Consider the following 16053-nt stretch of genomic DNA (forward strand, 5'->3'; position numbering starts at 1 on the left):
TAGTAACATATTGTTTACCCTCCATGTGTTTGTGTTTTTTATGTTTTTTTCCCTGTACTTGATTTCTAATCTCAGAGTGCTGTGGTTGGAAAAGATGCTTGATATGATTTCAATTTTCTTAAATTTACTGAGGCTTGATTTGTGACCCAGGATGTGATCTATCCTGGAGAATGATCCATGTGCACTTGAGAAGAAAGTGTAATCTGCTATTTTCAGAATGTCCTATAAAGATCAATTAAATCTATCTGGTCTATTGTGTCATTTAAAGCTTGTGTTTCCTTATTAATTTTCTGTCTGGATGATCTGTCCATTGGTGTAAGTGAGGTGTTAAGTCCCCTACTATTATTGTGTCATTGTCGATTTCCCCTTTTATGGCTGTTAGCATTTGCCTTATATATTGAGGTGCTCCTATGTTGGGTGCATAAATATTTATAATTGTTATATCTTGTTCTTGGATTGATCCCTGATCATTATGTATTGTCCTTCCTTGTCTCTTCTAACATTCTTTACTTTAAAGTCTATTTTATCTGATACGAGTATTGCTACTTCAGCTTTCTTTTGATTTCCATTCACATGGAATATCTGTTTCCATCCCCCTCACATTCAGTCTGTATGTGTGCCTAGGTCTGAAGTGGGTCTCTTGTAGACTGCATGTATATGGGTCTTGTTTTGTATGCATTCAGCCGCTGTCTTTTGGCTGGAGCATTTAATCCATTCACATTTAAGGTGATTATCGGTATGTATGTTCCTATTTCCATTTTCTTAATTGCTTTTGGTTTGTTTTTGTAGGTCGTTTTCTCTTGTGTTTCCCACTTAAAGAAGTTCCTTTATGATTTGTTGCAGAGCTGGTTTTGTGGTGCTGAGTTCTCTTAGTTTTTTCTTGTCTGTAAAGCTTTTGATTTCTCCATTGAATATGAAGGAGATCCTTGATGGGTAGAGTAATCTTGGTTGTAGGTTCTTCCCTTTCATCACTTTAAATATATCATGCCACTCCCTTCTGGCTTGTAGAGTTTCTGCTGAGAAATCAGCTGTTAAGCTTATGGGAGTTCCCTTGTATGTTATTTGTCGTTTTTCCCCTGTTGCTTTTAATAATTTTTCTTTGTCTTTAATTTTTGTCAATTTGATTACTGTGTGTCTCAGCATGTTTCTCCTAGGGTTTATCCTGCCTGGGACTCTCTGTGTTTCCTGGACTTGAGTGGATATTTCTGTTCCCTTGTTTGGGAGGTTTTTGACTATAATCTCTCCAAATATTTTCTCAGGTCCTTTCTCTCTCTCTTTTCCTTCTAGGACCCCTATAATACAAATTTTGGTGCGTTTAATGTTGTCCCAGATGTCTCTTATGCTGTCTTCATTTCTTTTCATTCTTTTTTCTTTATTCTGTTCTAAGACCATTCTGTCTTCCAGGTCACTTATCTGTCCTTCTGCCTCAGTTATTCTGCTATTGATTCCTTCTAGTGTATTTTTCACTTCAGTTTTTGTATTGTTCATCTCTGTTTGTTTGTTCTTTCATTCTTCTAGGTGTTTGTTCTTTAATTCTTCTAGGTCTTGGTTAAACATTTCTTGCATCTTCTCAATCTTTGCCTCCATTCTTTTTGCGAGGTCCTGGATCATCTTCACTATCATTATTCTGAATTCTTTTTCTGGAAGGTTGCCTATCTCTACTTCATTTAGTTGTTTTTCTGGGATTTTATCTTGTTCCTTCAACTGGTACATAGTCCTTTGCCTTTTCATTTTGTCTCTCTTTTTGTGAATGTGGTTTTCATTCCACAGGCTGCAGATTTGTAGTCCTTCTTGCTTCTGCTGTCTGACCTCTGGTGGATGAGGCTATCTAAGAGGCTTGTGCAAGCTTCCTGATGGGAGGGACTGGTGGTGGGTAGAGCTGGGTGTTGGTCTGGTGGGCAGAGCTCAGTAAAACTTTAATCCGCTTCTGTGCTGATGGGTGGGGCTATGTTCCCTCCCTGTCGGTTGTTTGGCCTGAGGCAACCCAGCACTGGAGCCTCCCCGGCTCCTTGTGGGGCTAATGGTGGACTCTGGGAGGGCTCATGCCAAAGAGTACTTCCCAGAACTTCTGCTGCCAGTGTCCTTGTCCCCACAGTGACACACAACCACCCCCAGCCTCTGCAGGAGACCCTCCAACACTAGCAGGTAGGTCTGGTTCAATCTCCTATGGGGTCACTGTTCCTTCCCCTGGGCCCTTATGCACACACTACTTTGTGTGTGCCCTCCAAGAGTGGAGTCTCTGTTTCCCCCAGTCCTGTCAACGTCCTGCAATCAATTCCCACTAGCCTTCAAAGTCCGATTATCTGGGAATTCCTCCTCCCATTGTTGGACCCCAAGGTTGGGAAGCCTGACATGGGGCTCAGAACCTTGACTCCAGTGGGTAGAATTCTGTGGTATAATTGTTCTCCACTTTGTGAGTCACACATGCAGCGGTTATGGGATTTGATTTTATTTTGATTGCATCCCTCCTACTATCTCATTGCAGCTTCTCCTTTGTCTTTGGATGTGGGGTATATTTTTGGTGAGTTCCAGTGTCTTCCTGTCAATGATTGTTCAGCAGTTAGTTGTGATTCTGATGTTCTCACTAGAGGGAGTCCAGGACCAAATGGTTTAACAGGTGAATTCTACCAAAGATTTAGAGAAGAGTTAACACCTATCCTTCTCAAAGTATTCCAAAAAATTGCAGAGGAATGAATGCTTCCAAACTCATTCTACAAGCTCAGCACCACCCTGATAACAAAACCAGACAAAGAGGTCACACACACAAAATAATATTTCAGGCTGCCAACTAGCAAACTCAACATTAACATTAACAAACTCAAGTTCAAGAATACATTAAAAGGATCATACATGATGATTAAGTGTGATTTATCCCAGAGATGCAAGGATGGTTCAGCATCCACAAATCAACGTGGTACACCACATTAACAAATTGAAGAATAAAAATCATATGAATTATCTTAGTAAATACTGAAAAACCTTCTACAAAATCCAACATACATTTACGATAAAAACTGATCACAATGTGGATATAGAGGAAATATACTTCAACATAAAAAAGACCATTTTTGATAAGCCCACAGCTAACATCATACTCAATGGTGAAAACCTGATAGCATTTCCCCTAAGATGAGGAAAAATACAAGGATGCCCATCTCACCACTTTCGTTCAACATAGTAGTGCAAGTCCTAGCTACAGCAATCAGAGAAGAAAAAGAAATAAAAGGAATCCAAATTGGAATGAAGTAAAACTGTCACGTTACTATATGTAGAAAATCCTAAAGATGCCAAAAAAATATTAGAGCTCATCAATGAATTTGGTAAAGTTTGAGGGTAAAAAATTAATATAAAGAAATCTGTTCCATTTCCATACAGTAACAATGAACTATTAGAAAGAGAAATTAACAATTCCATTTACCATTGCATCAAAGAAATACCTAGGTATAAATCTAACTAAGGGAGTAAAAAACCTGTACTAGGAAAACTATAATACAGTGATGGAAGAAATTGAGGATGACACAGATGGAATGATCTATCATGTTCATGGAATGGAAGAATTGATATTGTTAAAACATCCATACTACCCAAGGCAATCTAAGATTCAATTCTTATCCCTATCAAAGTATTCCAAATTTCAGAGAACTGGAACAAATAATCCTAAAGTTGATTTAGACTCACAAAAGACCCCAAATAGCTAAGGCACTTTTGAGAAAAAAGAACAGAGCTAGAGATATCATGCTTTAACTTTATACTACAAAGCTACAGTAATCAAAAGAGAATAGTACTGGCACAAAAAAAGACACAAAGATCAATTGAACAGAATATAGATTCCAGAAATAAACCCATGCACTTATGATTAATCTATGACAAAGGAGGAAAGAATATACAATGGGAAAAGGACAGTCTTTTCAACAAGTGGTTCTGGGAAAACTGGACAGCCACACATAAAAGAATGATATTACAGCATTTCCTCACACCATATACAAAAATAAACTCAAAATGGGTTAAAGACCTAAATGTAAGACCTGAAATCATAAAACTCCTAGAAGAAATCATAGGCAAAACACTGTTTAACATAAATTGTAGCAATTTTTTTGGTACCGTCTCCTCAGGCAAAGGAAACAAAAGCAAAAAAAACCAGACAAACAAAAAACCCACAAATGAGACCCAATTAAACTTAAAGGCTTTTGCACACTGAAGGAAACCGTTGACAATCGAAAAGGCAGCCTACTAAATGGGAGAAAATATTTGCAAATGAGATGATCTATAAGAGGTTAATAAAATACAGAAATAGCTCACGTAACTCAGTATCAGAAAAACAAACAGCCTGAATAAAAAGTGGACAGAAGACCTGAATAGACATTTTTCCAGAGACGATAATACAGATGGCTAAGAGGCACATGAAAAGATGCTCAACATGGCTAATCAGAGAAATGCAAATCAAAACAACAGTGAGATATCACTTCACATCTGTCAGAATGGCTGCCATCAAATAGACCACAAATAACAAATGTTGATGAGGATGTGGAGAAAATGGAACCCTTGTGCACTGACAGAAGGAATGCATGGCATGTTCAGAAATAAATTCAGAAAACATTTTTCAAAACTTGAATCTTTACATCAATTTGCTGCCTCTGCTCTACCCTCATCTGATTTCTTGGTTCTTGTAGGTTGGAATCATAATCAGTTTTTTGATTCATAACTGTGATGTCATCTTATGTTATAGCTTCAAACAGGGATAACAGAACACTGAGAAAGAAAAGAACCTCTTTGACTAATCTGAGAACATAACAACTGCCACCACCATGACTGCAACGATTGTAGAGATTGTAGTAGATTGTAGTGGTCAACTCTCCAAGACAATGTCCATCAAGTATGAAAAGCTTTTGAGGAGAAATGAAGTAGATTACCAGAAAAATCATGTTTAACTAATTTGTAGCAGCTTTTCAATACCTGAATTTTTTAAAATAAAAATTTATTATTGAGAAGGGATATAAATATTTTAGGAAACAAGAAGCCAAATAGAAATATCTAAACATATATAAATGCAAATTTACCTGGAGTTATTGACAGTTGGTAGGCCAATCTCACATGATAAAAAAGGTTCAACTTTAAAAGGGACATTTATACAGTTTTGTGGTAATTTAGCACTACTGTTTCAGGAAAGTAAAGAACCAAATAAAGATAAGGATGGGACATGGGAATGCTACTTTTAAATGCAAAATTAAAATATTCTTTTGATTGAAACCAACAAGCATTAACTTCAGGAACTTCAAAAACTTAAAATATTTTAAAGAAAACAGAACAAAAATCAGGGGTACTCTATGCCATAATATTTACAAATGATGAATATTACCTTCAATCATGTTTGAGAACAGAGCTGAGATGATTCTGTTGTGGACCAGGCACTTCCAGGGGAGGATTTTTCTTAGATAAACTTCACAAATAAAATTCAAAAATGACTAATTGAAGGAATGGGTCACTAAACTAGAAAATCGGAGTTACAAAAGCTTTAAACAGATTTGAAATTATCAATTGTTATAAGTGATAATGTAATTCAAAGAAGTACTCAGTAACATGGAGGGAGTCACAAGAAGGGCAATGACATAAATAGTATGTATCTTATAGGGCTCACTGGATTGTTAACCAGTTATTGCCAGCTGAGAATATGGGCCCTGTATTCCCATGCTTTTCAATATTTCAAATCGAAACTATTGATTTGGATTTTAATGTGTGATATTATGAGTCTTAAATTCTGCATCCAAGTTTATAATAAACATGGTACATACAAAGCATGTCTGCAGACTGATGTCATACCATGAAATCAATTTGTCACCGATCTCTCTGGTTTAGAGCCACAGGACACCCTAGAAGTTATCTAATACTTCAAAGTTTACAAGTCAGTAAATGAATTGCTTTTCTCTGTACCCTAACTTCACCCTCCCATTTATCATTCACTTTAATCATATGGCATTTTTTCATGTTTAAACCCCAGAATTTCCTCAGTATAATCTGTGTCTGCTTCTGCAAAGTGTGTATGCCGATATTTCTATTGATTAAATTCTACTGGAACTGGAACACTTACTTAAGCTCGTAAAACATCAGCCTTCTCCCTGTTAGAAGGCATCATCAGTCACCATAAATATTTCCATTTCTGAAACCAATGATGTGTTTGTAGAAAGTATTCATTCAGAAGACTTAAGATTATTCTTTACCAAAACTGTTCATTGCCCAGGCACCAGATATGAATTCACACAAGGGTTCTGATGATTTAAATTTGTGCAAGTTTGTTGAAAAAACAAGACAGCTAGACCCATGATCTTCCCTGTTCCAACCTCACTCTAATTCACAACCAGACAAAATGTAGTAGACCAAGGAAGCCTGGGTATGATAGGACATCCAACAGCTTATGACTTGTGGGCAGGCTCTTGAAGTATCATCTACAGAGATGAAGAAAGGAAAACACAGAATACCTTCTCATTAACAATAGCAGATCTTGGTAGCTGCAGTACATCTGAGAAAGGACTGTTTGTCATTCATTTCTGCTATTCAGCACATAAGAAAAAATGAAGAGAATAAATATAAAGTGGACTTGAAAAATTTGTAAATGAAGAAAGTGAAAAGACACTACCTATTATATTGAAGAGTATCAGAATTAGAACTAGCCTTGTATATTAGTCTTCTGTGGCTACTGTAACAAATAATGATAAACCTGATGTCTTAAAACAACAGAAAATTATTTCCTCACAGTTCTCTAGGCCAAAAGTCTAAAATCAAAGGGGGCCATCCTCTTTCCGTATGCCCCAGGGGAGAAATCCCTCCTTGCCTTTTCCAGCTTCAGATGACTCTAGTTGGTCCTACGTTTGTGGCTGCATCACTCTAGTCTCTGTCTCTGTGGTCACATTACCTCCTCCTCTTCTCTGCATGTCTCTATTCTGTGTGTCTCTTATAAGGACATTTGTCATTGGCTTTAGGGTCCACCTAATAATGTGGGATGTTGAGACCCCTAACCATTACATTTATAACGACCTTTTCCAAATAAGATAACATTCACAGGTTCTGGGAATTAGAGTGTAGACATTACTTTTGGGGGGCTGCCATTTGGCTTATTACACCTTAATTTATTAGGAAGTCTAAAAAAATATTGACTTAACCCCTTTATATATTGAAAAGTTACAGTTCCTCCTTTCTTTATAATCTGAATCACTTAGGCACTAGGGTGGATACTGCCTATGTAATTTTCACTCACATATAGAGAAGATGTTTTTCTACCAGTATACAAATACCCATAGACTAGAACTTCTACATTCCAGAAATTTTCTAGAGAAACTTATATTTAAGGTCTTAAAGAGTTAAAGCCCTGGATGAAATTAAGGAGGCAATTATAAAAATTAAGAAGGGAGTGATGAGGTCATTGCTATTTCATTTTCATACAAGACATTTTATTCAATAGTCCTTGGATAGCACTTGGTGCCCATTCATAGTCAAACACTGACATTGCCAAAATGCAGAAGTAGAAATTTGAGTTAAACGCTCCTTTTTCTTTTTAAAAAAGACCTGACTATATAACCACAAAAAATAGACAATAGGGATATTTAACTGGAATTTCAAGCAGACCCTAAAATTTTCATGAATTCTCCTCTGACAGTCAGTTTCAGCTTTCCCCCCATACTTGACAGCATACCAGATAAAGCTTGAGACTTATGCTCTTTAAGCCTTATACATGCGTATGCGTTGCAAATATCTCTTTGCCCACCAAGATTAAAAAAAAAATCTCCCTAGTATACCTGATGGTACTATATCATATCAATTTCATCTCTTGATTGCAGAATGGAGTTCATTAACTTAAAATCATTATAGTCTATCACACATTCCTCCCTTCATTTCATTCAAAGAGAGTTTGAAAGAATCCATCTCTGGGCATTTGTGCTCAGGAAGTAGACTTTGAGCTAACAAACCCTTTTCAATTAATTATCAAATCAGTATTTCATGGACAACTCACCCAGGCTCTTTATTTTTGGAGCTGAGAGAAGAGGACAAATATAGAATTAACACATTATCTGACAAAGACTGTAGTAAGCATTACACAAATGTTGTCTCATTTCATACTTAAAATCCTCCTAAAAGTTGGGGATAATGATGCACATTTTACTGATGAGGAAATGATGACATGACCTTGCCTTATAGTACACAGCTGTCAGTAGAGGTTCTGTGATTCTAAAGCTAAAGCCATACTGAGTAGCTGGGAAATATTAACAGAGGAAACTTAATACTGTTTTGAAGAATTAGGCACAGAAAGCCTTTCCCAGAATAAGGATAGAGAAATGGAAGAACTAAGCTAGAGGAGAGTGGGCAGTGAGAGTAATACAAGCATGAGTTAGGATTACAGAAAATCTTTTATGCCCAGCTGAGCTGTTTGGACTGGGTTGCACAAGACCTCATATCTATTTTGGTTCTAGTAGGACCACCACTTTTACTGTAATTCTCAGTAGAACTTTGCTATGCTGCATTTGATAAAGTAATGTGTGCCTGGCACATGCATGGCTAAGAGTCCTCTCACCCCACGATTTAGCAGCTGTTAATTTTCACTTTAGCATTCTGGGTGAGGTGGGTAATTACATTCAGCTGCCCGCAACCATCCCGCTGCTACTTTCCTGCAGACCTGTGACTCTTCATTTGTTCTCACGAGCAGGGTTGCATTGTGAGCTGTGAAATGAGTCCAGCTGTCCAGTCCCTGGCAGAAGCCTGTTCATCATCTACCTCTCTGCTCTGGATCTAGATGGTTCAATCACACTTCTTCTCAGCGGGGAGATTTATCTTTCTAGTCACTTTACACAGCAATCTTAGAAAATATGAAAGCTCAGTCTCACTGTACAATGGACAAAACTACTAAAAATGCCACTATTTGGAGCATGAAAAGGGCACATTGTGAAAAAGACAAAATTTGAGAGTGAAACTGAGGAACTCAGACCAAGAAAAAAGGTTTGACTGGCTTTTGTTAACAGCCTATGTGATGCACAATAGCAAAAGTGAGAAACAGACAGTATGAGGTGGACTTAAAAGCAAATAAGTCAGTGTATTTGGCTCAAGCTTTGGAGCCCAACAAAAGATAGCAGGAATTGTGGTGATGTCCTGAAACATCCCTCCAAAGCACATGCATATGTCTTGGTTCAAAAAACTTAGTATAAAGAGACCAGCTCCCTATGGTTCGTGCTTACTCTTTCAGTCATTTATGAATTTATATTTATGCTAGGTAATTATTGGTTATTTCATTGAACACCTATTTTGGACAATATTATTGAGGAAAAAGAATGCAGCAAGATACAGAAAAAAAATGTTACAGACATTCAGAGGAAAGAGATGTCACTTCTGGATGAAAGGATACAATCACAGCACTAACTGATAAAACATTGCTGGATAAAACAACTCCTAAGGCTGGGCATTCATTTTACTAATATTAACGACGAAGACTCTGTGAGCTATTTTGAAGGAGCAGGGTATGAGTAGTGACTGGTTATGGTGTCAAAGTGCAGTAGGAACCAGCCCAGCCCAGCATCCTGACCATCTGACAGCATAATCAGGACACAGTCAACAGGTTTGTAGGAGGGCAGGGGTCAGTAATGATAGAAAATGTGGAAAGAAATAAATGGCATCATTTAAGATTTGACTATTTGTTGATGTTCAGCCAAATGTTGTACAGTTTTAATATAAGAGGTATTTAATAGAAGAGTTTGGAGCAAAGGGATGAAGTTACAGAGCATGATTTTGATGCCACAGTGAGGCATGTGAATGAAGCCACCTGCACACAGAGACTGGAGAACAAAGTGGCAAGCGGAAGAATGAGAACTGTCACCGGAGGACGAAGATAAAATGGAAAGAGCACATGTTTTGGAGCCAGGCAGTCCTGGGTTTGAATCCTTGTTCCACTACATCTTAGTTCAGTTAACTGTGAACAAGTTACCAATTTGCCTAAATAGCAACATCCTGGTTTATTTTTAAAAAAGGGGGGGGGGAACCACATACCTTGATGAATTTTCATAAGATTACGAGATATATTATGAAGTTTGTAAACTTAATTGATACTCAGTGAATAATAATTATTATTAGGATAATCTTCATTGATGTGTTTTCTCATATTGACCCCTTCTGATGCCCTGTCCCCTCTTGCTTCATCCTCTTAGACAACTACATAAATAGCTTGTCAGGGATTGGGTGATGCTTTTATTCACAGTTCAACACATCTTAGCCATAGTGATGAGCCATCAGGAAAATACATAGCTTATCCAGTTTGTTTTTCCCCTCCAAGAATATGCATGAGCAACCTCAACATCTGAAGGTGCTTTTGGGGGAAAAATTCTAAAAGAATGATGAACTGCTAACAAGCTGGGTAAATTCTATAACTGCTCAGCACTTGGATTTTTCTGTCAGGCTGTGTGGGGAAGTAGAATAATGATAAATGGGTGTATTAGAGGTACACGGTTGCAAGCAAGTAGGTAATGATAGGAAATGATAACCTATTTGCCACAGGACCAAAAATCAAAGTAAAGAGCAGTTGAGTAATTTGAAGTTATTTGATCTGATAAATATTAGGCTGCTGGAAAAGCTGGGTATTGTTTCCCTTGGAAAACCTGAAAGAAACACTTAAGCTTGAAAGTTACATGCAGCATACCCTATCCTTCTGCACAGTTAAGAAATTGAGGGAATTTCTGAAGAAACAATACATCTTGGTGGCACTTTTCCAATAATAAAGGATAAAAAGGGATTTTCACATAACAGAGAAGGAAGACTGAGTAGATTGACTCAAATTTTCCCTACTTGGGTGGCTTCAACACACCTACCCCCCGTTCCCACCATGTTCATTTTCATGAGAGATATTAAGTGCTCTCTATTGGAGTTATCCAATCAAGCCAGATCAGCCAGTATTTACTGAGTGCCCAAGACTGAATATTCTATGGAGATATTAAAACAAAAGCCAAGTGTTCAGAATGAAGCTTTGTTAAAATAGGTCCCAATGAGTGACTGCAACAGGTGAATCATTTCCTATTTTGCCCACGTTCTAATACCCATTGTCTTAAGGCAAAGAATCAACAAATGACTGTTCTTTCCCAGGGATAGAATTAGATAATGTGTAGATATCATCATACTGTTTCTTAGGGAGAGAAAGCAATTCACATGGTATTAAAACAGCAGGTATGAGATGCTGCAGTTATCCTTTCCAGATACTATTATCTAGATAATTTAAGGAAAAGACAACAAAAACAATTGCTTAAATTACGTAGATTGAAGCCCTGGGGCTAAAATTTTTGGAACACATTTTGACCTGGTTTTCAGCCAAAAGTATTTATTATGCACCAACTGTGTGCTGATCAAGGAAGAAGAAGAATGAAATAATACTGGCCCTTTTCCTTGAGGAGCTTAAAATGTATAAAGAGTTATAGACTATGGATTTAAAAGCAATGTTGCTATGTGTTGTGATAGGGGTCACCATAACGTGTTAAGGAAGTAAAAAGGAGGAGAACCTAACTCATCCTTTGGGAAATGTTGTCATGGAAGACCTCAAGAGGCCTGAATTGAGATGGAACTACCCCAAAAAAGGCTGCAGTAAATAGTGTTCCAGAAGATGAGAACAACATAAGAAAGTCCACAGAGGAGTGACATGGTAGCATAGGTAGTTTCATACTACTTATAATTGTGAAATAGGAGGTAGGGGAAAATGGTAAGAAGGATGTTTGAAGAGGGAAGAAAGGCCAAGTCTTGGAGGGTTTTGTATGTCAATATATGGAACAATTAGAAAACAAGCAGGGAAAATGACTTGGTAACCCAATTTTGAAGTTAAAAATGGGAAAAATATTTAAGTGTTGACTTTTCAAATAAGGTCCTGGTGGCCATGACAAATTCCTGGTCCATTAGCACTTGCCACAGAGGTGGTAAGTACTCTAGAATTTTGTTTTAGGTCTTTTGGAATAAAGGATCCAAGAAGATGAAAGGATGGTAAGTCAAGCACACTTGGAGAAAAAACAACATTACTGGGGAACAGAGAATAGGTGACCCCCCAAAAAAAAAGACTGATGAAGAGACTTTCTGGTTATAATCCTTTACAATACACTCTTCTGACCTTGGCCTCTGTCCTTACGTCTTTGCTACTTTGGGTTTCTCAGGCTGTAAAAGTTCTAGTAGAATGTTGTCAGTGAGATTAGGAAGTATGTCTTTGAGCAAATGGAAGAACTAGAGAAAAAGTGAAGCAAAAGTGTAAGTAATCAAGGAAGGTGTGAGTAAACTGAGCACATATCATCCCCTCTCCAATCTTCACTCTGAGGATAAAGAAAATAGAGAGTGATCTTTAAGAATCAATTATACCCCTAAGATTGTCTCTAAGGGTAAGAATGTCTCACTTATTCTCTCTCTAATGTATCAGTTTTAGGCATTCATTTGTTCATTCTTTTATGTAGTTTTCTATTTATGTACTATTCTACTTCCTTACTTAGAAGGATAATTTTAATATCTATTTAGAGCTTAAATACATCAAAAATAAACAGGAAACTCCTAAGTATCACCACAACAGTAAAAAAAAAAAAAAAGTAAGGGCTAATTATAACTTTTTTAATGACTTGCTGTGAACTAGGCATTGCTAGTAATTTCCTTAATGTTCACAATAAGTCCATGGCAATGGTAACACCATTTCAAAAATGAGGGAACTGAAGCAGAGAAGTTAAGTAATATGCCTAAAACTGCAGAGTTCCTAAGAGGCAGAGCTGGGATTTGAATCCAGTAGAGGAGTTAAAACTTCAACTGACCAACGAAGCTGATTATGCTTTTCCTCCTCCTACACTAGGAAATAAATTTTCAATTATGTTTCCTCTTCTCACTTCTATTATTTTTCCTCTATGTTACCCAACATCACTTTATCCTTTCTCCTCTGATCACTAACTGCTTCTGTTAGGGTACAGAGAGGGGAAAAAAAAAAAAGAAAGAAAGAAAAACACACACACACTTTAGATATTTCAAGCAGAGGGAATTTAATACAGGAGATTAGTTATACATGTGTTGGAAGGGTTCCGAAGCTAAACAGAGGAAGCCAAATCAGTTAGCAGAAGCTGGAAGTATTGGGAGGGATAAAAAGAGGAAGTGGTGTTACCAAAGCACTGAAACAAGAACCAGGGCCAACTGACAGAAATTATTGATAGAAAAAAGATAGGGGCTGCCCTGTTGGAATAGGGGCCAGCCCTCCTTGTGAGAGTTGGTATCACAGAAAACACAGGCACTGCTGAGGACATTGCCCAAGGCAGGGAGATAAGAGAAATATCCTGGATCCTCCCCTCCTCCTACCTTCTGGTCTTCTACTGATTCCTCCCTTTATTCCAACCTACCTATAAGTCAGAGGGAAAAGGACATTTGGAAAATACAATAAAACAGGGTAGGACTGAAAAGGAATGTGAGAACAAATGAGCACATGACTGGTTCCCCAAATGGCTGATTAACCAGCTTGTCCCAGGAGCCATTTTCTCAGTCAAACCACAGATATTGCCTGCCCATTAATGGTTAAAGTCAAGCATCTATTTCTGAAGATACCTATTTCTCTTGGTGACAAAGTACAGATATGTACACTCTTGAAAGAAACAGGTTCATTTCCTTCAACAGCAGCCAGTAACGTTTGGCACTGATTTAAGTTAGAAAGATAAAGAGATGATATCTTTGGAACTTCATGACCTAAGAAAGGTAGGTCTCACTTTCAATGCTACAGTTTGAAATATTATGTCATTAACTTTTTTATATATTCCCCCAATAACTTTTAAAGTATGCTCCCAAAGGGCATCACTATTCATTGTAGAATTGATTTATATTTTGTCATATTAAAACAAAATGGCAACTCATGCACCATTTCATATGGGCATTTTCAAATAAAATATGGTGCCTGAGAGTTAGAAACATGTACTATTGAAGGACTAACAATATATGAAGCATTTAGACATAGAGTTAGATTCCTTCTTGAAGAATTTTTGCAGTACTAAAGAGACCCCAGGATGTCTGAAATAAGACTCAATAAAAGAATGCATTTATTCTTGCCCTGAAGAATTTAGTATTTGGCTACATTTACATTTTTGATTACCACTGTTGGTGTTGCTGTCACCAAAAGTCCTGATTCAAAAAAAAGTAAAATAACAACAACAACAACAAAACACATACGCCTGATCAAAAACAGTAAAATACCTAGGAATAAACCTACCCAAGGAGGCAAAAGACCTGTACTCTGAAAACATAAGAATCTGTTGAAAGAAATTTAAGATGACACAAATGGATGGAAAGATATGCTGTGTTCTTGGATTGGAAGAATCAATATTGTTAAAATGGCCATACTATGAAAAACAATCTATAGATTCAACGCAATCCCTATCAAGTTACCAAAGGCATTTTTTAACAGAACTAGAACAAAAAATTTTAAACTTTTAATGGAAACATAAAAGACCCCAAAATAACCAAAGCAACCTTGAGAAAGATGACAGAGCCGGAGGAATCAGGTTCCCTGACTTCAGACTATACTACAAAGATACAGTCATCAAAACAGTATGGTAGGGGGGAGCTTCAAGATGGCGGAAGAGTAAGACGTGGAGATCACCTTCCTCCCCACAAATACAACGGAAATACATCTACATGTGGAACAACTCCTACAGAACACCTACTGAATGCTGGCAAAAGACCTCAGACCTCCCAAAAGGCAAGAAACTCCCCACATACCTGCGTAGGGCAAAAGAAAAAAGAAAAAACAGAGACAAAGGAATAGGGCTGGGACCTGCAAGAGTGGGAGGGAGCTATGAAGGAGGAAAGGTTTCCACACACTAGGAAGTCTCTTCGCGGGTGGAGACTGCAGGTGGCAGAGAGGGAAGCTTTGGAGGCATGGAGGAGAGCGCAGCAACAGGGCAGTGGAGGGCGAAGCGGAGAGATTCCCGCACAGAGAATCTGTGCCGACCAGCACTCACCAGCCCGAGAAACCTGTCTGCTCACCCGCCGGGAAGGGTGGGGACTGGGAGCTGAGGCTCAGGCTTCAGTCGGATCCCAGGGAGAGGACTGGGGTTGGCTGCGTGAACCCAGCCTGAACGGGGTTAGCGTGCCATGGCTAGCCGGGAGGGAGTCCAGGAAAAGGTCTGGAACTGCCGAAGAGGCAAGAGACTTTTTCTTGCCTCTTTATTTCCTGGTGCACTAGGAGAGGAGATTAAGAGTGCTGCTTAAAGGAGCTCCAGAGACGGGCGCGAGGCGTGGCTATCAGCACTGACCCCAGAGATGGGCATGAGATGCTAAGGCTGCTGCTACAGCCACCAAGAAGCCTGTGTACAAGCACAGGTCACTATCTACACCTCCCCTCCTGGGAGCCTGTGCAGCCCACCACTGCTGGGGTCCCGAGATCCAGGGACAACATCCCCGGGAGAACACACGGCACACCTCAGGCTGGTACAACCTCACGCGGGCCTCTGCTGCTGCAGGTTGGCCCCGCACTCCGTACCCCTCCCTCCTCCCGGCCTGAGGGAGCCAGAGACCCCGAAGCAGCTGCTCCTTTAACCCCATCCTGTCTGAGCGAAGACCAGATGCCCTCAGGCGACCTACACGCAGAGGAAGGGCCAAATCCAAAGCTGAATCCCAGGAGCTGTGCGAACAAAGAAGAGAAACGGAAACCTCTCCCAGCAGCCTCAGGAGCAGTGGATTAAATCCCCACAGTCAACATGATGTACCCTACACCTGGGGAATACCTGAATAGACAACGAATCATCCCAAATTGAGGAGGTGGACTTTGGGAGCAACAATATATATATTTTTTTCCCTTTTTCTCTTTTTGTGAGTGTGTATGTGTATGCTTCTGTGTGTGATCTTGTCTGTACAGCTTTGCTTTTACCATTTGTCCTAGGGTTCTGTCTGTCCATTTTTTTGTTTTTTTTTTAGTATAGATTTCAGTGCTTGTTATGATTGGTGGATTTGTTTTTTGGTTTGGTTTTTCTCTTCTTTCTTTTTCTAATTACTTAAAAAATTTTTTTACATAATTATTTGTTTTTATTTTAATAATTT

Source organism: Monodon monoceros, unplaced genomic scaffold, assembly GCF_005190385.1.
Source record: "Monodon monoceros isolate NGI ecotype Baffin Bay Population unplaced genomic scaffold, NGI_Narwhal_1 Super_Scaffold_7, whole genome shotgun sequence".
NCBI lineage: Eukaryota > Metazoa > Chordata > Mammalia > Artiodactyla > Monodontidae > Monodon > Monodon monoceros.